This window comes from Mytilus galloprovincialis, chromosome 12 (genome assembly GCF_965363235.1).
Source record: "Mytilus galloprovincialis chromosome 12, xbMytGall1.hap1.1, whole genome shotgun sequence".
In the NCBI taxonomy this organism is placed as follows: Eukaryota; Metazoa; Mollusca; class Bivalvia; order Mytilida; family Mytilidae; genus Mytilus; species Mytilus galloprovincialis.
Window position 1 is genome coordinate 290,180 of NC_134849.1, and position 26,361 is coordinate 316,540.

At 33.7% G+C, this 26,361-nt stretch overlaps 1 protein-coding gene and 1 long non-coding RNA gene across 2 annotated transcripts in view; both read right to left on the reverse strand.

Annotated features, from left to right (window-relative positions):
* The window catches only part of LOC143054461 (uncharacterized), a 261,664-nt gene that overhangs the window by 171,532 nt on the left and 63,771 nt on the right, over positions 1–26,361 (reverse strand). The window lies entirely within an intron of this gene.
* Positions 17,243–23,619, reverse strand: LOC143055459 (uncharacterized). Its single transcript, XR_012972039.1, has 3 exons — positions 23,353–23,619; positions 20,320–20,422; positions 17,243–17,480 (listed from the first exon to the last, which is right to left on the reverse strand). It is a non-coding gene; the product is annotated as an uncharacterized LOC143055459 (long non-coding RNA).

Genomic DNA, 26,361 nt, shown 5'->3' on the forward strand with positions numbered 1-26,361 from the left:
TCTCAAAATGAAACCACTGACCAGAACATTACTAAATCTAGGAGAGCCGCCTACAGTCTCATGTCAGCAGGACTGCATGGTGAGAATGGACTTGATCCGATTACCTCACTACATCTGATCAAAACCTTTATACAACCTATTCTTACATACGGCTTAGAAGTTATATTACCTACTTCATCAAATCTACTAAAATTAGAAAAGTTCCAAAAACAGTTGCTTAAGAGAATTATGTCTTTACCGATATGTACACCAGATCCGAGTATTTACATCCTATCCGGATTCCTACCTGTAGAAGCACAAATCGACCAAAAAGCGCTAATATTATTTAATAACATATGTAGGCAAGACAACTCAAATTTAGAAAAGAAATTGGCTATTAGACAATTAACCGTCAAAGATCAATCGAGCAACAGCTGGTTTATTTCAATTAAGAAAATGATATTTAAATATGGACTACCATCTCCGTTACAACTTCTAAACTGTGCGCCAAAAAAGTTTCAATGGAAGAGAACTGTCCAAATTGCCGTTTATAAATACTGGAAAGAAGCAATAATTTCATCCGGAAAAAGCTATATGTCTCTTCGACATCTTAATATAGACGCATACAATCCTGGGGAATTTCACCATCTTTTGGACATAAATACAACTAACGATCCAACCAGAGAAACAACAAGACTGGCAATTAAATTAAAATTAGTAACTGGCACTTATATATTACAGAATAAAAGATTTAGATATACAGAAAACGAAACTCCGATCTGTAAATTATGTGATCAAGGCGATGAAACTCTCTGTCACTTCCTGTTGGACTGTCAAATTCTAGAACCTATCCGACAAAAATATTTTCACCAGATCGATGAAATATTACATTTAATATCGAAAGACAACCTTAGAACACTTTCCAGTCATGATAAAATCCAAATAATTCTGGACTGTACGTTGCACTATACTGGACTAAAAGGAAATAGTGAAAATATTGTTAAATTAGATGCAATATGCAGGCAAATGTCGTATGCGTTACATATAGCAAGATACCGATCTTTAGATATTAAAAGGAAATGAGGATATTTCATTGTTATGAACTGATAACATGTTCCGAACATCGGTACTCCCGTATTTATACTGTTGTTGTGCCGAGAGCATACCTGTCAAATAGTGAACTGTATATACTCGTATAATGTGGAAATTAAACATTGCTAATTCAGTGATGCATGGAGGATAATATGAAACATTGATATCTCCGTACTCAAGTGTATTATATAATTACCGATAATGTGTGTAAAATAGTGTACATAGATGTGGTGGTGGAATATTGACTACTCAAATGAGGTTGTCCCGAAGTGGACGGAGAAAGATTTCCTGGTAAGGTAAGGTATCCCTTATGGGCCAGGAAATACTACCGTGCCACCTTGAGTACGATAATCATCTTGAACTTCAGTGTAGCTTAAATAGATATAAATCGTCCGAAATTAAGATCAAATCAAAGTAAAACATAGTTTTTGAGTTCTGCAGAATTCACCCATTTCTAAATAAGGAATCGTATCGGAAAATCGTAGAAAATCTTCCGAGTCGTGTCAAATTTTCCTAGTCCAGGGGGGGGGGGGTAACTTCCTATTATTGGGTATACGGGGATGTGCCAAAAATATGGGTCATAATTTTGCCAGATTTTATATAAGAATGACCCTCCTTTTTAATGACATCCTATATTAAAATGCATTTACGTTTGATAACTGTATATTGATTTGGTGTATGCTATTGAGAATCTTACATTATAAAATATATGTGCACCAAACGATGTCAATTCATAAATAAAAACTGAAGGGTAGTTGGTATATTTATGAATTATGAGTGATGCATAAGCATGGGTCATATTTTAATTATTGTATATAAGTATAGGTCATTCTTTCTTAAATATTTATATAACTATAGGTACTGAATTTCAGTGAATGTTATATTAAAATGGGTACGTCTTTTGAGGCAAAAATGGCACACCCCTAACAAAACAAATCGAAGTTACCCCCCCCCCCCCCCCGTGCTATAAGCAAGTTACACAACTTCATAAGGTATCCTCTGAGTAGCAAACTCAAGCTGTATTGAGTGTTAATACATATATCTCCTACAATATATAAATAGAAGATGTGGTATGATTGCCAATGGGACAACTATCCACAAAAGACCAAAATGACACAAACATTAACAACTATAGGTCACCGTACGGTCTTCAACAATGAGCAAAGCCCATACCGCATAGTCAGCTATAAAAGGACCCGATAAGACAATGTTAAACAATTCAAACGAGAAAACTAACGGCCTTATTTATGTAAAAAAAATGAACGAAAAACAAATATGTAACACATAAACAAACGACAACCACTGAATTACACTTCCTGACTTGGGACAGGCACATACATAAATACTGTGGCGGGGTTTAACATGTTAGCGGGATCCCAACCCTCCCCTAAACTGGGACAGTGGTATAATACAACATAAGAACGAACTATAAAAATCAGTTGAAAAAGGCTTAACTCATCAGATGGACAAAAATACAAGTGGACGTAATGATCTGATTTACAAAATAACTCGTGCTAATTTTACTATTAAATCTTTATACCATCGAGCTTGCATCGCTAAATTTTTGCTACAAAATTTGAAGTCAGAAAGTAAAGAGCTATTTTATTCTGAACATAAAACAGCTTTTACTAACATTTCGACGATTAAAGATGACGTGCCTGTAAACAAGGAAGTATTCTGGTTAACAACTTTAATTACTTGATCAGTTAACCGGGCTTAATTTATGCCCGAGGATCGCCGCCGAGAAAACTACATAACATATTATCAGCTTCAACAAATATTAAAAATATATGGTCAATTTATAGTTACAATGTACATGTATACAGCCTCAACAAGGCCAAGGTACATCCAATATTGTATACAGTAGCTCTATAATTTTTGTCTTATTCTGTTGAACTCTTTTCCATTTAGATTTATCATAACAAATGCACCGTATTTATGGACACAAGTTTGACTGATCAACAGATTAGAAAAATTGAAAATGGGACATACATTCTACATGGCATTATTTTTCTTCTGGGGGTCAAAATTTTATCCAAGACAATGTCGACATAACTACAGAAACAATAAAAGTTCTCCGTATGACTTTGGTTGGTTAAAAGGCAACATTGGTCCGGTATGATGTTATCCAACTTTCTACAAGATTTGATCGCAGGGGGAGGGTTGAGATTGCAAGGACATGTTTAACCCCGCCGCAATTTTGCGCCTGTCCCAAGTCAGGAGCCTCTGGCCTTTCTTATTTTTGTATGATTTTTTGTTTTAATTTCTTGAGTATATTTCGAAGCTTAGTATGACGTCCATTATCATTTCAAACTAGTACATTTTTGTTTAGGGGCCAGGTGAAGAACGCCTTCGGGTTTGGGAGATTCTTGCTGCATTGATGACCCATTGGTGGTCTTCGGCCGTTGCCTGCTTTTTGAACGGGTTGGTGTCTCTTTGACAATTGCCGCATGTCCATTTCCAATTATTAATTCAATCTGTATATAGAAGATCTTGTGTCCGTTTTCGTCAAACTTCTGCTGTACTGGTACATGTATATGCCCATGCCAAGGAAGTTGTCTTTGTATGGATATTTTGACCGATAAGAATGATGAGATTACAAGTTAAAATGAAGCTATAATATTCCAGTATCGCAATATTCCGACACCTAAATGGTCCTACATTCTATTGGTTCGACGTTTCAATCATTGAGGTTATACGCTAACGGGATTTTAACAAGAGATAGCCAAATAAAAGGTTCAATATTAGGATAACCTTGTCATCCGTTTGAAGCGGTGAAACAAGATATAAAAAAGTAATTCGTAGTGCCCAAAAAGCCGAATGTCATCACTAGCGTAATTTAAAAAAAGTACAAACTCCCTTGTCAAGTGTTGTTTGATTAATAAGATATCGCAAGATACACAGCGGCCGACTAAAGTAAAATCAAACACAGTTTGACGTACAATGAGTGGTCATATTTTCCTTCTGATGTTTTATATTAAAATTGTCAATTTGTTGATATAAATTACTAGTAGCACTTTACTCATTTTAGTAATGTTAGTTAGTACTCTTTTCATATTTGATTTAGTGATGTAAATGAAATTGCGGTAGGATCCAGACTCAACATATTGCACGACAATAATAAAAAAAAAATCCGCCCTATGGTTGTCTGATCTTGAAGCGGTTGGTAGGCTTTCAAACTAACAGGAGACCATACGCTTCCTCAATTTTAATGTACAGCTAATCATGGGACTTTCTAAATAATTAAAAATACGTCATATGTTATATTTTCTCCTTGCTTCAAATATTTTGTTTCGGATTATTTATATCAACTTTGCAGATATATGTTTGCAAATACGTGCAATCAAATGATATGGAGGTATTATAAAATTTAGATAATACAAGGGCGACTACAGATACATTTGTGTGACTTAATGGTTGATTTTCAAACATCCCGAGAGAAAACGTTACGTAACATGCGTTACCATTAAGATCAACAAAAATTAATTAATACTATGATAGAAATATATTTTCCCAACAGTTATATAGCATTCCTATAAAATTGTTTCATTTTTGCATTTGTTTTGACTCGATTTTTCTACTGGAAGTATCCGTGAATTGAAATTGCACCCATGACCTTTGACCTCGATTTTTAAAAAAATGCACCATAATTTCTTTTGACGACCGGGATATTTAGAAAGTACACATTCTTAGCTTTCCAGTGATATATAATTTAGCCGTGTGTTAGGTAGGTGCATTAAAAATGTATAAATTTGGCTCTCATATCACTCGCCTATATCGGATTCGACCCTGAACTTGTTAATTATTGGCAATATTAATTATGTGGAAAACAAAAGGGTCTGGAGTGGTGTAATTTTTAATCAACACCATTGTCCTATATTGAATATATATAAAATTGAATTCTTTGATTTGTCGTTTTTACCCCATGACGGCTGACAAATTGGACCTCGTTATTTTAGTATTATACAGATAGATGATCCCTATGATATAATCTTTCTAATTTAATGCCAAATTAGAGTTTTTACTCCATTTTCACGGTCCACTAAACATAGAAAATGATTGTGCAGATGGGGTATGCGTGTACTATGGACACATTCTTGTTTTATATATCTATACTTCTGAATCTAAAGACCGTTTTTATGTTCACCTGATAAATGTATAACCGAAGAAAGCTATAAGTCAAACTTATATATAAAGGTATATATACATGATAGGGTATACTGAAAATTGCACCCCTTTACATCTAGAATGGTAAAAGTGACGCCAACCAAATTAAAACTTGACTTGTGTTTTGTGGTTGTAAGCATTGAGTATAAGTTTCATAAAATTTGGTTCAGGCAAACTAAAGTAAGAGAACAGAAATCAATTTTGGGATGTATGGACGTAGTCGTACAAGTAAGGGACGTACATACTTACAGAAAAAAACAAGGATAAAACTCAATATAATGGGGCATAACAATAGTAGTATGACATCAGGAATAAAAAGTTTATATTCACTAGATTCATACAATGTTGATCTGAGTTGCGTAAAACTCTGTAACACATTTTAGTTGCTGCTGTGTAATTACCATTGAGGCAATGACATTTTAGATTTTTGTTTCAAGCCATTTAATATTTGATATACTAGTAATCATTGCCTCTGTGCCTGACGACACATTGTTAATTATAGGTCAATCTTATAGAATCATACTGCCCCAGGAATAAAGTGTGAGGATAAAAGATCTGGATCCGCCACTGCAATGTTTAGCACTAAGAAAGTAATTTTGCTAGTACATGGACAAATGTTATTAAAGCATTTTAATAATTTCTACAGCACTTGTCTTGATCTCGGTCTTGATACACTGAACTATAATATTCTAAGAAGTAGATGATGACTCGGTTGCTTTTAAATTATACGGATGCTATGATACTAATTGTCATTAAGACAATGTTTTTCTGTTGTCAGTTTGATCCACTTGAGCATGCTGAACGAGTGAAGGTCCTTATATTCACATTGGAAAGTGAAACAGCTTGTATTTAAATAACGGAATTAAAAGTTTTCAAATGATTTTAGGCATCAAAACTTTCAGATCGATGTCAGTTTGACAAAAACAATGCACTTTTCTAATAAAGCCGGCATTAACCTTTACCCGTCTTTGGCGTGAGACATAAGCCATATAATTATCGATTATTGTATTTTCTATCACCTGTGTATTGTTAAAATAAATCAAACCATTATCACTTGTCAATTATCCGACTTGGTCAAATATCAACTTGTTCTCGCATACCGGACTCTTTCGATACACTCTGCCTTTACTTATTCAACAATAAACAGTTGTAAATATCGTACATAGTAAAAAAAATAGTGCGGGAAAATGTTCATTCATGAAATATTCATGAATGAAACGCTATCTCGCGTAGATTTCTTTTGATTTTCTCTTCAGCCAATGGCCGATCCGCAAAGTAGTGTTTGTGATACTTATTTCAAAATGAAGTTTAATTCATCTGAATTGTCGGTGAACATTCATTCCTTTTTTTTATTCAAGCTGTTATCTTTTCAAAAGAGTAGTAACACAAAATATCAGAGAATCAGAATTCGAACACTAGTACTACATTATCTTGGAGCAGAATATTGCGATAGTCTGTCTCACCGGAGGTTTAGGCCGACGCCTATGGAAAGTAGCTATAGCAAGCTATAGAAAACTTTCCAAAAAAAAACGGAGTAAAATCAGTTAAGCTTTAAATTAACAGATCAGAAAACATGGGTTGAAGGCGTGTGCATATTAATATAAAACTCAAAACGATGTCAATTTTGCTGATTCTTAGTTCTTCATTTACTATATATTTCTATATAAATTCCAGTTTTTTAATATCCTATTTTTCAAAGATTCATTAGTTAAATGATTAAATAGGGACGCATTAAATGACCCGCAAAAAATACGTGTTTAAAGAACGGTGCAAGTTCGTCCAAAAAACGGAACAACATGCGTAAGTCTATAAGAATGTGTAATGCTCTTCTTACGTCCATGAACAATTCTATCTACAACTTGAGAAAATAATGTAAGAAATTATCACACCATATGAAAATCGTGATATTGTCCATGTCTTGATTGTGTGTGCATAAGACTTGCTATCTTTGAGTTATAACGCGGTATTTTAGTTTTTTATTTCGATCCAACATATATGGTTATATTTACAGTACATGTAGGTTTTCATTTCATACAAATTCTGATTTTTTTATTGGTGAAATTTATAAGAATATAAGCTAAGTAGTTTGTAGAGGCAATGTTCAATCAAAAACAAAAATCCCGATGTTCTATATTCACAGTTTCACTCGAAAAACGAAAGTTGGAAATCGTCAGTGTCGGACTAACGATGAGTGTACGTTTGTCTGAAAGGGTTTATCTCAACTTGACCTCATGTACATTCAGTGGCGGGTCCAGGGGGTGGGGTTGAGGGTTGTGGTTGGAACCCCCTTTTATGGCCAACCAATGCATTTGTATCGGGATTTGTATTTGGACCACCCACTTTTTATCATGGGTTGGGAACACCACATCCCCTTTTGTAAATGGCTGGATCCCCCCTGACATTGATTATTTAAATTTGAATTTAACGTTTTACAGGCAAGACATTTCAGTGTGTCCACTCTTGATTTTCAAGGTAGTGTATATATAATGATATTGAAGACCAACTTGAAACTCTGTACACATGTTTATTAAAATCGATGTGATCTTTCTGAATTGTATGCAAAATTATAGGGTTCTGACCTTATTTTATGGTTCATTGAACAAGGAAAATGATCGAGTGTCGGACAAATGAGTGTCGGACTATTGAGTGTCGGACCATTGAGTGTCGGACTATTGAGTGTCGGACTAATGAGTGTCGGACTATTGAGTGTCGGACCATTGAGTGTCGGACTTATGAGTGTCGGACCAATGAGTGTCGGACTATCAACGTTATCCCATTCCGACACCCCGTTAGTCCTACATCCCATTGGTCCGACACCCCGTTAGTCCGACACCCCATTGGTCCAACACCCCGTTAGTCCGACACCCCACTAGTCCGACACTCTGGACTTAGATTATGAGATTCTATAACTATGTAAATGCTTCAAATACTGAACGAATGAAAAATAATTGTAAACTGCATTGTACATTAAAACAGAGACATATGTGTATATATGTCTCTGATTAAAAGATATATAAAATAAAAACACTCAAAAACTTGTTTACAAGTGCTTACTTTTAGTAACAGTCTGTGAGGAAAATTCATAAAACGGATAGTTTTTAGGGACCGGACATCAACAGTTCAATGTAGGATAAAAAAAACTTACTTCATATAGTTTTTTACTGAACCCCCTTTCCCCCCTCTTAACTTAATTTGGAAAAAATTGACTGACCAATAAGGATATATATAAAATCGATGTCAATCAAACAAAACTGGCAGCAATTTTGACCCCCACCCCAACCTATTTGAATTAAGTTTTTTTTTTTATCTTTCATTGATTTTTTTATGTCGTCCCTTAGTCACTTGATCAATATTAAATAGCCTATACGCATCACAGTGATACGCATCATCTGAAAACTAGTAATATTTAAATTATGTCGACTTAAAGCCAACTCGATATTACACTTATGTACTCGGGAATGAGAATGTCGTCGCAAAAACTTTTCTGTCATTTAAAGTTTTATTTACATCAGGCCGATCTGAGGCCGAATTATAAATACTTAGTTCACTGTCAGGTACCGATTTTCCGACGATTTTAAAACAGACGTAGATGTATGCGCAGTAATACTTGGTTAATAAACAACTGCATCATGAGCCCATGATACGCCCGTCGTCTTGTGTGTGAATTTTTATGCATCTATCATAAATAGTTTCTGATATATGGCGACACATCAACATTTAACAAAAAAAATCAATAACTCTAAAAGAAAATAATCACCAAAAATTATACAGATCTTTACATTAATATAACTAAGAAGGGTGTACAGTTTTAAGCAATTAATATAATCATAAATCGTTTTTGAGATACGACGCGACATGTGAGAACCCCTCCTTTTTTTTTTTTACAAAATACTCAATATTATAACTCAAAATAAAAATTTTGAATCATCACCAAAAATATACAGATCTTTAGATTAATATAACTAAGAAGTGTAAGGTGTTAAGCAATAATCATAAATGGCTTTTGAGATACGGCGTGACATGTGAAAAAAACATCCCCTTTTTCAGTTACAAAGTCCCGTAACTCAAAATGTTTTATTTTATTTTCACCAAAAAGTATACAGATCGTTTGACCATCATAAAAAACAACTATATTAGGTTTCATGCAATTTGTATAAGTCGTTCTCAGGTTACGGTGTGACATGATTACGCCGGACAGACAGATGGACAGATGGACAGACAGACTGACAGATGGTAATTTGTATACCATAATAAATGTAAGTCCCGTCACAACTTTGACCGGCGTATAAAAACAAACACGTTGCCATAACATTCAAGTTACTCCAAAAATTAAACCTGCATTTATTTTGTTGATATTTTAATATACCTGGCCTAGCTATAGATGCTTTTTTGTGATAATATACATGTACGTGGTTCTTTTTCCTGGTTCCGTGAAACTACTATTGCACATTCGAATACCGGTAACAAGTAAGAATATTCCGATCTTCTTATGGGACTTTCTTTGTAGAGTTGTTTGTATCCTTCCAGATCAACTAGTTACATTGCAGGTTGTGAGTGCGAGTCTTTGTTTTGAACAACTTTTATTTTTCTTAATTGTCAAATTGAGCAAAAGAGACAACAACCCGACCAAAGAACAGACAGCAGCCGAATGCCACTTATGGGTTTTCAATGCAGCGATAAACTCCCGCACCCGGATGCGTGCCTCAGCTGGCTCCTTCACAAAAATATATAGTGATTGTTTTACTTGAACATTTGTAATGTCATTTTTTCATGTATACTTACAGGACGATTTTTTATTTTGCCTTTGATAGCGATACTCTAGGGGTATCCCTCGATCTAAGTCGCAAAATTCCTGAATTTGTGTTTATTTCAAATACAATATATAGATCTATATAATAGGACAAACAATATACAATCAATGGGGCGTCGGACTAATGGGGTGTCGGACAAATGGGGAGTCGGACCAGTGGGCTGTCGGACCAATGGGGTGTCGGACTAGTGGGGTGTCGGACCAATGGGGTGTCGGACTAACGGGGTGTCGGAACATCGGATTGTAAAAACAGAGAACCAAAGGTTCAGAATTTCTATCAAGTCAGCAAAATTTGATGCAGGAATGCAGATATTTAATGTGAATTTTCATTCAAAAGAACCAATTTATAAGAGTATAACTTATTAATATTAATATTTTTGCAAATTGTGATTATTTTGGTTTGTTTAAAAAAAAATTAAAAATGGCATTTTAAGGGGAGGTAACTCTAAAACCATGCATTTTCTGACGGATTCTACATGGAATTTTCCTATTTCGTATTTTACCCGGAAAAAACGTACGGTGACCCTATCTTTTCTTTTGATATTCTCAAAGCATTGTCTGAAAACTCTATCTTTTTCTGAAGTATTTAACAATTCTATCATTTTGTTTAGTTTTTAATCACAAAATGGTGTTTTTTCCTGTATAATCCATACAAAATGTGTCATTTTGTCACGTCCTGTAGCTTAGGAAAATGCGCGGTGACCTATCATTTTTATTATATTTTTCAACATATATATCAATAGATACTACGATTTGGTAAAGTATGAACAAACTCTATCATTTTTATTGTAGTCTCCCATACCACCCTAATTATGACGTCTTGAAAGGCTATTATAATTTTGGCAGCGTCTACGAATAGTGTCTCACTAATTAGCGACAAGAAGATTAATTTTAGCGAATAGAAGTGACAAGAAGCTATTTAGCGACAAGAACACATATTTTTTTCAATTGAATATATAACAAAAAATATGTATTTAGTCTTTTTTAATATACGGGAAGAAATAAATTGATTTTCTTATTATTATATTGATAGATTAAGAAATCTAAACATTTGTGAGGAAGGGATTGTGTAGTTTTTATTATTATATTGATAGATAAAGAAATTAATATTTGTAAGAGCGGCAAAGGAAATGCACACTCTATAAAATGAAAATAAAAACAAAGATTTTCAGCTTTCCTTTGAAGATCTTTGAATGATTTATTGAAACAAAAACATGAAATATTATTTCCTTTCTAACTGTAATTCATTTTTCCTGTTAGGACCAACGTTACCTGTGATTTTCACCCTAAGGTAATACACAATGGAGAACATCATGTGAGATTAACGAGGCGCGTGTCCTTAATTTTATTGCTACCATAACATCCAATTAACACCTTCAACTTTGTACACGCGTCAGACTATACAATTACACGCGCCAAAATATACAATCATTGTAAATAGTGAACATCTGTTGAAAACTCAAGATGGTCATTAACGGCTTCCTTTAATCTTCAATCAATATGCATAAACATGATAATATCGTTAAATGAGGCAATACACTAAATAAAATGATGAAAAATATTCACATTTTAATTATGTTTTCTTGATCTTGTTTGATTTCAGTTCTTTGTATTTCACAATTTGTGTCTGTATTTTCAGGACAATGATGCACAAATAGTTCATTTTACATGTATAAAGAGAGTTTTAAAAAAGCAAATTATAAGACAAATATATTATTGTACTAAAACACAAGGAAAAGTACTCTCATAATACACCAGGGCCGGTTTCACGAAGCTATCCTAAGACCTGTCATAAGATATTGTTGTAGACCTGGAGATATAAAGGTAGTCTAACTAGTTGAGTTAGGGGAGATCTTCTTTGGCTCAATTGGTTAGAGCGCTGCCTTTAGATCCCGAGATTGAGGGTTCGAATCCCGCTGGTACCATCCATGGATTTTCACATCATTGGCGCTGCGAGCATCTGCTACTTGTACAAACATTGTAAATAGAATATTGCCTGGCAGTGAGATGTTTGAATTGGTCATGAGGATTGACCAGCCGGTCAAAGGATACCATGACAGTTCTAGGTGACATCTAGGGAACTGGCCAGAGAGTTTCCGAGTAGAAGTCTCGGGGTTGTACATTAGTGGACTTGTGAGTTGCTCGGATGGATGGTACTCAGCCCGAAAAAAGAAAAGGGGGAAGAGTGTTGTAGACCTGGAGATATACAGGTAGTCTAACTAGTTGAGTTAGGGGAGATCTTCTTTGGCTCAATTGGTTAGAGCGCTGCCTTTAGATCACGAGATTGAGGGTTCGAATCCCGCTGGTACCATCCATGGATTTTCACATCAATATGTCTTAGGACATGTCTTATGATCCTCTTATGACTATCCTAGGACAGCGCTACGTAGCTGCTATCAATATCTATGCAGCAGCTAGTCTATAGCTACACGTTCAATAGTCAAAATCTACGTAGCACTACATAGCAGCTACGATATTGAACGCAGCGGATGATCCTAACAAAGATATCCTAAAGTTGTCGCAGGGACTAAACTTAACGCTCGCCCAGTCGCCCAAGGCGACCAGATATTCGGCTGGGCGAATACATATATTTAGTCATTCTAATCGCCCAACTGGCGACTGTAAAAAATTTGAAGTAAATCCCATTTGTACCCTTTCCCTCGCGATATTAACGACGACTGTTCCCAAAAGGAAACCTGTTTTGTCTTTTCAAAGCGATATAGTAATATAGAAGATTTCCGAAAACCAGTAGGTTCTTTCTAATAACCTAAACCCAGTCAAACAGCTATGTTTTCAATCCGAAGACAGACGATATGTCATATACCTCCTTCAATCAGCATGTTTTCTTAACTCTGCTAAATTTTCTATGATTATTTCATTATTGAACAGTATTTTGTCCTCGGAGTCATTACAAGCCTGTGTTTACTGTTAGACGGTAATTTGTCCCCGATTCGCTATTTACAAAAATACTTCATGTAAAAACGAAACGCAAAGTCTCGTAAATAAATATCCCAATATTAAGTTTGATATCCAATCTTCAATTTAAACTTATTGCAAAATATATTTTGATCAACACTATAGAGGATGGCTTGGATTGAGATAGTATTTATTAAAAAAAAAACCAGCCATATTGTCAGGTCAACAGGAAGTTGAAAAAAATGAAGGGAGACAATTTTGGCAGGAAATAACCTAAAATAAATATCTTAGGAGCCCAGATGGCCCCTAGACAAACTGAACAGTTAAGTTTAGTCGCAAGTTTAAATGAGTATAGCCACGAAGTGTCAATATTGGCCCTTTGAAGTGACAAAAAATAAAAGTGAAATAATGTGGATCCTATATATAGCTAAAACATATCTATGTACATTGTTCTTTTTTATTATAGTATAAAATCAGATTTTTGTGACGTCATTAATGTGACGTAATACCCGGAATCGATCCGGAACGCTCAAAATATCCAAATTCTTGAAGAATTCACACTTCCTGATCGAAATTCGCATTGGCCACAGGCCTCGACCAAAGTAATTTTACTCTTATTTTAATTGTTTGACAATGGTCGGGTTGTTATCTCATTAACAAATTCCCCATTTCCATTCTGAATGTTATTAACATGAGCCAACATGAAAATTTGATGCAAATATCCTATTTACAGATACTCATATAAATTTTATTTTTTAAAGACGAAATCGTCGAAATATAACCTAAGTAATCTCATTTTGACGCTTTCATGAAGTGCTTTCTTTCACGTCAGTATTTTCTATCAAGTATGGCATGCCTAGTTAATTTTTTTTTAAATAATTACTACGGATGGTGAAAACAAATTACAGCACTATGAACAATAAAATACATTGAAAATCGTAGACGTTAGATATCTCGTAAGAATTATTATATCATATTGCTTGAATAAGCTTTTCAATAAAAAAAAAATCATAGAAATAAAAACAACGAAGCCTTCAGAGGATGGCATGATATATACTATCCGCGACATTCAACCAGAAGAAATATATGTTTGCATTGAAAACTGAAATACATATGAAACAAAACTATGATTTAGCTTGGGTAACTTCAAATAATATCTGATATAGCACGTCAGTATAATTGGTCAGAATGTTACTAAAACATGTAAAAGAAATTGTTTATTTGGTCCCTTATTGGTGGTCTTTTTTAAGTTTGAATGCGACTGGTACAAGAGACAAACACAAATGTCTGCTTACTATAAATAACATATCTATGAGATATTTTTATATTTCCGGTTTTTGTGGAGGCCCGAGCTTATTGTTGAATCTGTAGTTGCCTGTTTTTACTTATATTGTGATATTATTGTTTTTCCTTTTGTCGCTTCTATATATATTTTCATGGTGTTGTATGATTTAATTGGTCTTATGATTCTTTATTACGCCCCTACTTTTCTCTTATTATCAATGACAACACATGTAATTTCTTGTTTCCTGAGGTGAAATAACTTCTCTAAATTGCTTCCTGTCATAAATATGCATGAAGTATTTGCCACTAGACGTTCTCCAAACAACTATCAATCATATCTCAGCTAAAGCTAAACGTACTATAATGAATTTAAACGTAATTAAATTCATAATTCACATTTTGGGAAAAAAGAAAATAAAGGAATATCAGAGGCGGATATAGAGGGAGCGCCCCCCTTTTTTTCTTGGAAAAAATTGGTTCATTACTGTAAATTAAAAAAAATATTGATATTATGTGATTTGAGACTAAAATGCGATTTTAATTTTTGCGATATTGAGAAAAATCCTGTTTAATTCATACAAAAAAAATCAAAATGCGAGTTCAAATTATTGCGATTATAACTTTGTCGCATTTTTCGCAATAATAAAAAAAACATTGCAATAATTTCTGAGTTGCACGTAAACAGGAAATCACTGAAACATGAATGGAGCGGGTCCCCTCTTAGGCAGTCAGTGGGCCCCTACTTATGAAAATGTCTGGCTCCGCCACTGAATATTGATATTAAAGAAAACCACCCTTTTATTAAAATGTGTTGTTTGTCTTCTGATTAGGGATGACTGTTAAACGTCCAGGGCAAGTTAAATGTGTTGTTTGTCTTCTGATTAGGGATGACTGTTAAACGTCCAGGGCAAGTTAAATGTGTTGTTTGTCTTCTGATTAGGGATGACTGTTAAACGTCCAGGGCAAGTTAAATGTGTTGTTTGTCTTCTGATTAGGGATGACTGTTAAACTTCCAGGGCAAGTTAAATGTGTTGTTTGTCTTATGATTAGGGATGACTGTTAAACGTCCAGGGCAAGTTAAATGTGTTGTTTGTCTTCTGATTAGGGATGACTGTTAAACGTCCAGGGCAAGTTAAATGTGTTGTTTGTCTTATGATTAGGGATGACTGTTAAACGTCCAGGGCAAGTTAAATGTGTTGTTTGTCTTATGATTAGGGATGACTGTTAAACGTCCAGGGCAAGTTAAATGCATATTCCGGATGAAAACATGGTTTAAAGTTGCACACATTGACTGTATACTCGGGTATCTATGGAATACAAGACATCACACATGAATCAAGCATTGAAGAGCTTCTCTTAAAGATGCAGCATGCCGTAGACCAAAGTGACAAAGAGCAGAGTGTAGTTTAAGAATAGAATATTAATTTTATCATTGTTAGGTTACTGTCACATTGGCGGTTATCTGAGAAATAGTTCACAGTATGTTAATTATAGTTATAGATAATACATTACTTGAATGAACGCAGCTAATTTACATACACTTACGTTGTTACAATCAATGCCACATAAAAAATACCCTGATATTCATGGATTTCTATTAGTTTTAAAATGAATCCATGAACGTCATTTCGTATCTGGTTGAAAGTTGTCTTCTTTGCAATAATATCACCTCTTCTTATTTTTAAACAGATTGTGGTATGAATCTGTTGAATTTGACCAAATGATAATAAGAATAATAACAAAGTACATAGGAAAAATTGCGACATATGTTTTCATATGTTTAGCATATGTTTGAAAACATATGTAAACATATGTTTAGGCCCGACATGAAAACATATGTTTTTGATCATATGAAAAACATGTGTTAAACATATGAAAAACATATTTTTATATGTTTTTCATACATGTAAACATATGTTTTTCATATGTTTTCATCCCAGACCTAAACATATGTTTTCATATGTTCGACCCAAACATATGTTTTCATATGTTTTATATTGGTCCTAAATATATATATATATTTTTTGTATGTTTTTTTTTTTTATTTTTCAAATGCATTTATTTTTTCATGTATATGTATTTTTGTTTGGTTTATTTTAATGGTAATGATTTTGATGTTTTTCTTCTTCGTCATCTTTTTTTTCTGTCAGGACCTCATTTTGAGTGTAAATACTTCAATATGACGATTTGTTGGTTTGAAAAGTAAATAACCCCTAATACTTGACTCAACAGAAAATACATGGCAAAACCAAAAGCTCTAACAAATAAAAAAACAACTGTATACATTAGCATTCCTTTATGCAGAAAAATAATAATCACAGTCAGTGCTTCATAATTTGTATTGTATATCTAGTAAAACTTTTTTTTATTAAGTTGTTGTCTCTTCTATTTTCATATTTTTGTCTCTTTGACATATCCCATTTCTATTGTCTATATTCTATTTTCATAGTTTTGTCTCTTTGACATACCCCATTCTGTGTTTGCCTCTTTGACATACCCCATTCTGTGTTTGCCTCTTTGACATACCCCATTCTGTGTTTGCCTCTTTGACATACCCTAATTCTATTGTCTATATTCTATTTTCATATGTTTGTCTCTGTGCCATACACCATTTCTATTGTTGATAATCTATTCTAATCTGATGTATGTGATATTTCTATTGTCTATATTCTATTTTCCTCTGATGTCTGTGATATTTCTATTGTGACAGTCTATATTCTATTTTCCTCTGATGTCTGTGATATTTCTATTGTCTATATTCTATTTCCCTCTGATGTATGTGATATTTCTATTGTCTATATTCTATTTTCCTCTGATGTCTGTGATATTTCTATTGTCTATAGTCTATTTCCCTCTGATGTATGTGATATTTCTATTGTCTATATTCTATTTCCCTCTGATGGATGTGATATTTCTATTGCTATATCACCATACACATTGACATGTAATTGTATACACTGCTAGCTATTACAGGTGCTAGTGTATGCAGCCGCTTTTGTGGCCCTTAATGGCTTGCTGTTTCGTGTGAGCTCTGTTTTGAAAACCGTACTTTGACCTGTACTGGTTTACTTTTACAAATTATGACCTGGATGGAGAGTTGTTTCATTGGCACTAATACCACATCTTCCTATATCTATAATTAAGAAAAACAACTAGATTGACTTTTGAGTTCAATAAATTGTATTAATTTAAAATGAATGTTCTTTGGTTCTGTTTCTTTACTTTTCAGTTACTGCAAATAAAAATAACAGAACAGAGTTTCAATGTTCACTGAGTTGCACATATTTTATCTATCAAGGGGCAATAATTAAAAAAAGGCACTTGAATAAAATAATAAATAAAAAAGTGTGCTTGGAAAAAAAATTCATTTTCTTGTATACGAAATATTCCAAACAGACCTTCAAGGGCATTACTTACAGTATACTATGTGTTTTATAAACTAGAGGCTCTAAAGAGCCTGTGTCGCTCACCTTGGTCTATGTGCATATTTAACAAAGGACACAAATGGATTCATGACAAAATTGTATTTTGGTGATGGTGATGTGTTTGAAGTTCTTACTTTACTGAACATTCTTGCTTCTTACAATTATATCTATAATGAACTTTGCCCATTAGTAACAGAGAAAAATATTTGGTAAAAATTTACATAAATTTACCAAATTAATGAAAATTGTTAAAAATTGACTATAAAGGGCAATAACTCCTTAAGGGGACAATTGACCATTTAGGTCATGTGGACTTATTTGTAGATCTTACTTTGATGAACATTATCGCTGTTTACAGTTTATCGCTATCTATAATAGTATTCAAGATAATAACCAAAAACAGCAAAATTTCTTTAAAAATTACCAATTGGAGGGCAGCAACCCAACAACAGGTTGTCCAATTCATTTGAATATTTCAGGGCAGATATATATTGACTTGATTAACAATTAAACTCCTTGTCAGATTTCCTCTAAATGATTTGGTTTCAGAGTTGTAAGCAAAAAACTACATTTTACCCCGGTTCTATTTTTAGCCGTGGTGGCCATCTTGGTTGGATGGCCAGGTCATCGGACACATTTTTCAAACAAGGTACCTCAAAGATGATTGTGGCCAAGTTTGAATTAATTTGGCCCAGTAGTTTCAGAGGAGAAGATTTTTGTAAAAGATAACTAAGATTTACGAAAAATGGTTAAAAATTGACTATAAAGGGCAATAACTCCTAAAGGGGTCAACTGACCATTTCCGTCATGTTGACTTATTTGTAAATCTTACTTTGCTGAACATTATTGCTGTTTACAGTTTATCTCTATCTATAATAATATTCAAGATAATAACCAAAAACGGCAAAATTTCCTCAAAATTACCAATTCAGGGGCAGCAACCCAACATCAGGTTGACCGATTCATCTGAAAATTTCAGGGCAGATAGATCTTGACCTGATAAACATTTTTACCCCACATCAGATTTGCTCTAAATGCTTTGGTTTTTGAGTTATAAGCCAAAAACTGCATTTTACCCCTATGTTCTATTTTTAGCCGTGGCGGCCATCTTGGTTGGTTGACCATGTCACGCCACACATTTTTTAAACTAGATACCCCAAAGATGATTGTGGCCAAGTTTGGATTAATTTGGCCCAGTAGTTTCAGAGGAGAAGATTTTTGTAAAAGATTACTTAGATTTATGAAAAATGGTTAAAAATTGACTATAAAGGGCAATAACTCCTAAAGGGGTCAACTGACCATTTCGGTCATGTTGACTTACTTGTAAATCTAACTTTGCCAAACATTATTGTTGTTTACAGCTTATCTCTATCTATAATAATATTCAAGATAATAACCAAAAACAGCAAAATTTCCTCAAAATGACCAATTCAGGGGCAGCAACCCAACAACGGGTTGACCGATTCATCTGAAAATTTCAGGGCAGATAGATCTTGACCTGATAAACATATTTACCCCATGTCAGATTTGCTCTAAATGCTTTGGTTTTTGATTTATAAGCCAAAAACTGCATTTTACCCCTATGTTCTATTTTTAGCCGTGGCGGCCATCTTGGTTGGTTGACCGGGTCACGCCACACATTTTTTAAACTAGATACCCCAATGATGATTTTGGTCAAGTTTGGTTAAATTTGGCCCAGTAGTTTCAGAGGAGAAGATTTTTGTAAAAGTTAACGACGACGGACGACGACGGACGACGACGGACGACGGACGACGACGACGACGACGGACGCCGGACGCAAAGTGATGGGAATAGCTCACTTGGCCCTTCGGGCCAGGTGAGCTAAAAATAGAACCGATGAGAGCGCTTACAAGGCCATTTTCCTTTATTTAATATTTTCAAGGGGCACAACTCTTTTGAAAAAAGTCAATTTGTCAAAAGTAGTGAACTTGACCAAGATATTGCTGATATTAAAGTATAGTATAAGTTTTATAAAAAATCTGGCAAGAATTGCACCTGCAAGACAAATATAAACACCTTACAATCATTCTATAAACATATGAATTAATGTCTGCCATACAATATGTAGTTTTAATTTTTCAATGGTTCACATTTTGCATCCTTAAACAAGTTGAAGGTTACTTTATGGTATGGATTTTGATTATTGTTCATTGCTGAACAGTGACATGCAGTAAATGTTTTATCTTTGTTCTTTAGTTTTTTAATTGATAGTTGTCACATTGAGGATCATACGCCATCTCCTTATATCAATGTTCTAGTTCTTTAAAAATGCTCTACGGTTAAAAGAAAATTATTAAATTAATTTTTCTTATTTATTTTAATGTACAGTGGCAAATATTTAATGTATATTCAAAACGAGAACAACTTTTGATCATGTTAAATATGCAATTCATAATATAAGGTCTGTGATGCAAATGCTATAATTGTTTGAGCTTCTCATTTCTCATGCGTGTGCATGGCAGCAGAAGCAGATGAAACTGGTAAGGATTCCTCGATGCATACTTGACATAAGAAAGACAGAAAAATAAACAACTGTATACATGTACAATTACACTTAAAAAAAGTTTTGAATAGATAACTTTAATTATTTTTAAAAATCAAATGCAATTCTACATATGAACTTACTTTGATACCAGGCTTTTTTTACAGGACATCTGCACCTACATGTACACCGTAACATGTACCTCAGTGATTCTAATACTGCACTTTCCTTTCATTTGGTAACAAGCTACAATTATAAATTTTAAGTTAATCCAAAAGTCCAGACAAAAACTAAATGTAGTATGAACTGATGCTCACTAATTAATACTTTTACTTTTGAGTTAATAGAAACAATTTATAAACAAACAACAAATATATGTATAGCATGCACTTTCACATATATCATGTATATATGTTCCAGACCGTATGAGTATTTGGACCGTATGCGTACTTTTTCAAAATACGCATACGGTCGGACCGTACGCGTACGGTCTGACTAATATTAAGAAGTTGGTCAAGTTTATTAGATACAAATGTATATGTTCCAGACCGTATGAGTATTTGGACCGTACGCGTACGGTCTGGACCGTATGCGTACTTTTTCAAAATACGCATACGGTCGGACCGTACGCGTACGGTCTGACTGATATTTTAAAGAAGTTGGTCAAGCTTATTAGATACAAATGTATATAACAGATCAACATGACTTATATCTCCAATTAATATAAAAAGTTCAACAGCATTTGACATAAAAACTTAATATTTTAACTATTTGAAAAGATCACGCTTATTTAATTTGTCAATCTCCTGTATTTTGCAGGCCGGTAATTCATTAATTGCAGCTCAGTATGCTCATTGAAATTGAAGTTATCGGAAGTAAACATAATGTGGGAGGACAATTGTTTTGGAATATTTATGAACTTTACAAAAGAAATGCATACGCAAAGGAACATGCATTAACAAAACATGTAAATGTAAAAAATACGACGTCCTTATTAGAAGCAAGTGTCACCTTCGGCCAGAGTAACAAAATAGAATTCACGGATATACAATTAAGCAAATATTTAATTTCAATTGTTCACTTATTCACTTTATCATCGGCCATCTATTTTGTAATAATAACAATTTGTATAACTTAAAATAAAGATTTTGATAAATATTTGTTTAAATTTAACCCATATGATCCCAAAACGTATGATCAGCTGGACCGTACGCGTACGGTCCAAATACTCATATGGTCTGGAACATATATAACAGATCAACATAACTTATATCTCAAATTAATATAAAAAGTTCAATAGTAATTGAAATAAAAACTTAATATTTTAACTATTTAAAAAAATCACGCTTATTTAATCTGTTAATCTCCTATATTTAGCATGTCAGTAATTCATTAATTGCAGCCCAGTATGCTCATTGAAATTGATGTTATCGGAAGTAAACATAATGTGGGAGGACAATTGTCATAGAATATTAGGAACTTTACAAAAAAAATGCATATGCAAAGGAACATGCATGAACAAAACATGTTAATGTAAAAAAAAATATGATCTTGATTTGCTGTTTCATAGGCAAAATTGTTAAAATACAACATTTATATATAAATATTAAACTCATGAACATAACATGTTGTCATTTGTGTTAACATCTGTATACTTCATGCATTTAATAAAAGAACAGTGTTTCAATGTGCCTCACCAATTGATGGATATATAAAATTGCTGTCAAAAAGCAATAACCACAACAAATAAGTATGTTCTTTTTTTAACATTAAATTATAAAAATAATCTACAAGAAAAATAGGCATGTGTGGGATGCAATTTTCCTTACAATATATATTTCCAAGAGGCAAAACTCCTGTAAACATATTTTATTGGTCTTGTATTGCTTATCATTTTAATAGCCTGTTAAGTTTCTCTTTATCTTCTTTAGTTCTTGCTCAAAACTCAAAAGAGGAAAAGATTGCAAAATTTACGAGAAAGTTGTTAAAAATTGACTATAAAGGACAACAACTCCTTAAGAGGTCCATTGAAAATTTTGGTTATGTTGACCATTGTAGATCTTATTTTGCTGAACATTATTGCATGAAACTTTTCAAAAATCAAAAATTTGAAAAATTAAAAAAAAAAGGAATCCCTTAAAAAAATTGTAAATAAATTATCCCCCCCCCCCCGGCCCTCAACTTATTGAAATCTCACTTGAAGCAATAACCCTAAAACTCAATCCCATCTTTTCTTTTGTAGTATGGAACCTTGTAGTACAATTTCAGAGAGATCCATATACTCGGTGGCGGATCCAGAAATTTTCATAAGTGGGGGCCCACTGACTGCCTAAGAGGGGGGCCCAATCCGGACATGCTTCAGTGATTCCCTATATAATCAACCAAAATTTTCCCAGAAAAAGGGGGGGGCAGGGCCGCCTGGGCCTCCCCTCTAAATCCGTCTATGGGTCACTTAAACACAAGTTATTGTCTGGAAACTAGAACATGCTTCTTTTTGGCCCCTTTTGGCCCCTAATTGCTACATATTTTGGGCAACTAACCCAAAACTCTATCCCAGCCTTCCCTTTGTTATATGGAACATTGTGGTACAATTTCAGAGACATCTATACAATTACACACAAGTTATTGTCTGGAAACTAGAAAAATGCTTGGCCCCATAACCCCTAAACTGAATCCAAACCTTTTACCTGTGGTTTTAAACATTGTGGTACAATTTCAGAGCAATTGAAATACTTATAAACAAGTTATTATCCTGAAACTAGAAAAATGCTTGTTTTGGGCCCATTTTGGACCCCTAATTCCTAAACGGTTGGGACTTCTGACCATCATCCCCAATATCATTCCAACCTTTTTTTGTGGTATTGGACCTTCGAAACAAAATTCATAAAGATATATGCACTTAAACTTAAGTTATTGTTCGGAAACCAATGTGTCTTCGGACGCTGCAGACAACGACAACACCTTACCATTATACAATCCCAAAAAACTGTTTGTAGTTGTATAAAAAGAAAAAGCAATGGAGTGTATATAGAGCTTCCAATACTATTTTCAATAAAATGGTCCAGTAGAAAAATAATTTTTCACTGCTTACACGAAATCAAAATGTGTAACATGTAGATAGTCTGACAACAACAACATATTCAAACAAAGTTATCCTTTTTATTACATGTACATACCTCTCGTCATAAAATAATTGCCAGCTGCTCTTTATATACACATAAATCAATATGAAAAGCTATGAATCCATCATATAATCTAGAAAGCAATGCCTCAGAGAATTGCATTATGTTGCTTAGTTTCTTCTTCTTCTTGAAGTACATGTACTTCCATAGAAAATTCTAAAAGAAATAATGTAAAATGAAATGAAGTTAAAATATCTGACAAATTGCCTTAAATATTTTTATACATGCATGTTATACATGTTATATGGCAAAATTGGCTTATTTTGATCTTTTAAAACAAGACCAACAGATCTAGATTGCCCTGGAAAAAAAATAATACTAGTATATATACATGTATATACAAGATTAAATTATTTGAATGTTCTAATTAGACAATATACGTAAAGTGTCTTGAAATATGAAATTTATTTGTATGAGGCTTAGAAACGGGGAAAATGCGAGGTTCTACCGAGCATTTTCCCGTTTCGTGCCGAATACAAATAAATTTCATATTTCAAGACGCTATACGTATATTGTTTTTATACTGAAATCGATAAAAAAAAATAAAAAAAAAAAAATATGTAACTTCTTCTCTGGATCTTTACACCCTTTATAGGGTAACCATACTTTGTATGTCGAACAGTTCCACCACCAAAAAAAATAATTGAAGAATAAATTAACAATCGTAACACAACATTATATACACTATATACATTTTTTAAGTCTTGATGTGTTTTTATAAAGGAGGTTTACAGGTTTTATTTTGACCTTTACATAGGAAGTTTACAGTTTAAGACTTTTAACATACAATTAAAGGAAAAATTATGATTTTTACTTTTAGCAGTTATTTTTCATATATTTTTTTTATTTTTGGTTTACTGATCAATATTTAATATAATATTTACAGATTAGGTCACATATTCACCTTTTAGATAATTCACTAATGTAACAAATATTGTTAAAAAAAAGTAATTTGGAATTTCCCTCTTGGGGTACCATTTTAGGGTTTTTCCCTATGAGCGTAGTCAAGGTGGTAAGACATTGAAATTTTAAGGAATTAGAACATTTTGTAGAAAGGGAAAATGAACTTAATTAATAACATTTGATACACATGGTATATGAATTACCAATTTGAAGACCTAACAAGTTTAAATACATAAAAGTTTGACCATTGTTACTACACGTTGTCATAGTTGTGACGTGACGTTGTTGATGAAATAGAGTTCCGGTAAGTAGGCGGGCCTTATAGGTTAGTTGAGGTCATTGACGTATAAAGACAACGTATAAATCCTACTTTGTAAAGGATCACTCTGATTCGAACAAAAAATTCTCTGAAACTGATATTATCAAGATGCTTGATTTCTTGATTGACAACATATTTGTTACGTTCGGAGGACGTGTTTTTCAACAGACTGTCGGCATTCCAATGGGAACAAACTGTGCCCCTCTACTTGCTGACTTGTTTCTTTATTATTATGAGGCTGACTTCATGCAGGAACTTCTTAGGAAGAAAGATAAGAAGTTAGAACTATCCTTTAACTCTACGTTTCGCTATATAGATGATGTTCTTTCACTAAATAATTCAAAATTTGGTGACTATGTGGAACGCATCTATCCAATCGAGCTAGAGATAAAGGATACTACAGATACAGTTAAGTCGGCCTCATATCTTGACTTACATCTAGAAATTGACAATGAGGGTCGGTTGAAAACAAAACTTTACGACAAAAGAGATGATTTCAGCTTTCCAATTGTGAACTTTCCATTTCTAAGTAGCAACATTCCAGCAGCACCTGCATACGGGGTATATATCTCCCAATTGATACGATATTCCCGTGCTTGCATTTCCTATCATGATTTTCTTGATAGAGGGTTGCTGCTCACAAGGAAGCTATTAAACCAAGAGTTCCAAATGGTGAAGTTGAAATCATCCCTTCGTAAATTTTACGGACGCCATCACGAGTTGGTTGACCGTTATGGAATAACCGTATCACAAATGATATCGGATATGTTCCTTACGTCGTAACTACAATCCCCTTCCCTTTCCTGAATGTGACCTACCGAATTAGACTATTTACCGGATTTGTTATCACATAAGCAACACGACGGGTGCCGCATGTGGAGCAGGATCTGCTTACCCTTCCGGAGCACCCGAGATCACCCCTAGTTTTTGGTGGGGTTCGTGTTGTGTATTCTTTAGTTTTCTATGTTGTGTCATGTGTACTATTGTTTTTCTGTTTGTCTTTTTCATTTTTAGCCATGGCGTTGTCAGTTTGTTTTAGATTTATGAGTTTGACTGTCCCTTTGGTATCTTTCGTCCCTCTTTTATACGTATAGCTTTTTCTGTATAGTAAAATTGCAGTATAATCCATCTTATTAAATCCATATGCATGTTGTATGAATTGAATGGTTATCAAAGTGGTTAAATTAGTGGAAGATATTATGGACATAATTGTGCAAATCGTGATACAAGCATGAAATTTGGTATATGGGTTGACAAAATGATAATTAAAAAAATTAAGCTGCTGGCCATAAAAAAATCATTTTTTTTTCAAGATGGCCACCGCTCATTTTGCAAATGGCGTCATATATCCAATTGGTTACATTTCGTAACTGTTTTGAAAGCTTTTTAATAAGTATAATCTAACGTAAATTTTGATAAAACTCAAATTACAGTTCCTAAAGTACGGAAAAACAATACCTTCATAAAAAAAGTGACTTCCGCTCCCAAAATGGCGGCAAAACGTGGAAAATGTCAATTTTATTATTTATATCAACTTAACAAGAGATATCACTGACTTTGTTAAGTTAAAATGCATTTATAGTTTGTTTAGAAAGACTTTTATTATCTGACAGTTACCAATACACAAACCTGTACACGGACTGCCAGAACGGTAGCAGTTTCTTACTCAATACTATTAATTCGTATATTTTAACTTATTTGATTCGTTCAGGGATAGTCACATGTTAAACTACATTTTCGAAGGTGATCGAAAACGGCGGATAGCAAAATGCATATTCCAC